The sequence below is a fragment of the Lontra canadensis genome, unplaced genomic scaffold (assembly GCF_010015895.1).
Source record: "Lontra canadensis isolate GAN:19392208 unplaced genomic scaffold, GSC_riverotter_1.0 scaffold4612, whole genome shotgun sequence".
NCBI lineage: Eukaryota > Metazoa > Chordata > Mammalia > Carnivora > Mustelidae > Lontra > Lontra canadensis.
The window spans coordinates 1-2,178 of NW_022635593.1; the positions used below are offsets into that span (position 1 = coordinate 1).

General features: G+C 38.4%; 1 non-coding gene across 1 annotated transcript; it reads left to right on the forward strand.

The window, feature by feature from the left end:
- Positions 1 to 1,084: 1,084 nt before the first annotated feature.
- Positions 1,085 to 1,234, forward strand: LOC116863890. Its single transcript, XR_004381875.1, has one exon. It is a non-coding gene; the product is annotated as a small nucleolar RNA SNORA62/SNORA6 family (small nucleolar RNA).
- The last annotated feature ends 944 nt before the right edge of the window (positions 1,235 to 2,178 follow it).

Consider the following 2,178-nt stretch of genomic DNA (forward strand, 5'->3'; position numbering starts at 1 on the left):
GTTGAAACACATTGCTTGATTTCCGGCTCTACCCACCACCTTCTGGGTTGTTTTTATGAAGTAGGTCTGGGGTAGGGCCTGTGACTTTGCATTTATTTCTTAGAAGTTACTAGGTGATGTTAGTGCTGCTAGTTCTGGTCTAGGGAGCACTGTTTGAGAACTATTGGTTAGATGACCTTCAATTCGAAAGAGAAGCCAGCCGTGTTTCTTAATGAAACTGGAGATAGTTTTGATGTTACAGAAAATTGATGTCGTGGCATTTCACAGGGAATTAAAGAGAAGTGATCTCCATTCACATTTCTTTTTATTTATTTATTTATTTATTTAAACGATTTTATTTGTTGGGGGAGGTGGGGGAGAGTGAGGAAGCACAAGCAGGGAGAGCGGCAGGCTGAGGCAGAAGCAGACTCCCTGCTAAGCAGGAAGCCCCATGCAGGACTCGATCCCAGGACCCTGGGATCATGACCAGAGCTGAAGTCAGTTGCTTAAGTGCCTGAGCCACCAGGCATCCCTACGTTCATTTTTTTAACTTAGAGCTGGAATTAGAGGCAAATTCTTAATAAATACGTTGTGTGTAGTAGAAGAGCACTTATCAATTGGGGAACCATATCCACTAAATTTTTATCTTCCACATTGAAAAGTCAGATATTGTCTTGGGCTATTAATACGTGTGTTGGATTTCAGATACATGTAGTTTTAAAGGCTATTTCTTTGTAAGGTATGTTAGAACAAATTTGATAGTCAGTAAACTAACATTTCAGTAGAATGTTGGCCAAAGAATATGAATAGGTAGTTAATCAAAGAACGACAAATTAAGTCAGGAAACATGAGAAGTATATAACTTCTATTAGTTCAATACAAAACAACATTTTTGGTAAGTCAAATTTTAAAGACTACAAAATTGTTAGTGCGTCTAGGAAGAAGTGGACATAGTAAAAGTGCCTTGGTGGCTAAGAGAAGCTGCTTTACATTTTCTGAAGGCCAGTTGGCAGCAATTCCTTTAAAAATATTTGTAGCTTGTGACCCAGCATTTTCACTAGGGATTCGTGTTCTCTGCATATACATTTTCTGTGTAAATACATTTGTTGCATCATTATTATAACAAAAAATAGCTCCCTGGCCAATGCACTCGTTAAATGTTGGTAGTATGCTTCATGAAGGGCAGGTCTTTTGCGAAGACCACAAGGGTCTGTGGCCCAAAAAGTGGAGTTTGATAGTAATTCTTGCTGCAAGTTAAAAACAAACAAAACAGCCTACATAGAGGTCAGGGAATTGATACAAAACTGTGCAATAGTTACAAATATTTTGCAGCTCTTAAAATGCCAGCTTTACTTGTCATACTGTAAAACTGGAAATAACCCAGATGTCCTTCAGTAGATGAGTGGTACATCCTTACCAGATTGAATACTTCTCAGCAATTAAGAAGGAACAAACAGTGGATGCATACAACAGCTGGTGTGGATTTCAAGGGCATGATGCTGAGTGAAAAACGCCAATCTGTGCGGGTCACACACTGTAGGCAGCCACTCACGCTTTTGTTATCACAAAGTTAGATTAGCAGTCACCAAGGGTTAGGGCTGATGAGGTTGGGGGTGGGGTGGGTGGTTGTGACTGGAAAGGGGTACTGAGAGGGAACAATTTGTGTTGATGAAATCTGATCTTAATTGTGGTGGTTGTTACCTGAATCTGCACATGTGATAAGGTGACCTAAAATGGCACACATGGGGCCCCAGTGTGAGTTTCTTGGTTTTGATGTACTGTAATCCAGAGGATGCAACCCTGTCTGGGAAATGGGGTGCAAATTATATGGGAGGTCATACTGTTTTTGCAACACCCTGTGAATCTGTAATTATTTCAAATTAAGATGTGAAGTTTTAGAAAGCATATATAATAAAAGCAAATGTTCACAGTATTAGAATAAAACAAGTTTCAAAGTGATAAAACATATGATCCCATTTTAATATTTCATATCACTTAATTTATTATATTTACCTGGAGGTAATGAGTGATCAAAATAATCTGAGCAGTAGCATGGTGGATTCTTTTGGATTCTTTTGTGTGTGTGTATGCTTCTCTATAATGTCTACAGTTTAGATGAGTTGATATCACTTCTGTAGTTTGTAAAGCAGTCTTCATAATAAGTTCCAAAAATCTAATTCTGGAATGTTGAAATTTAAA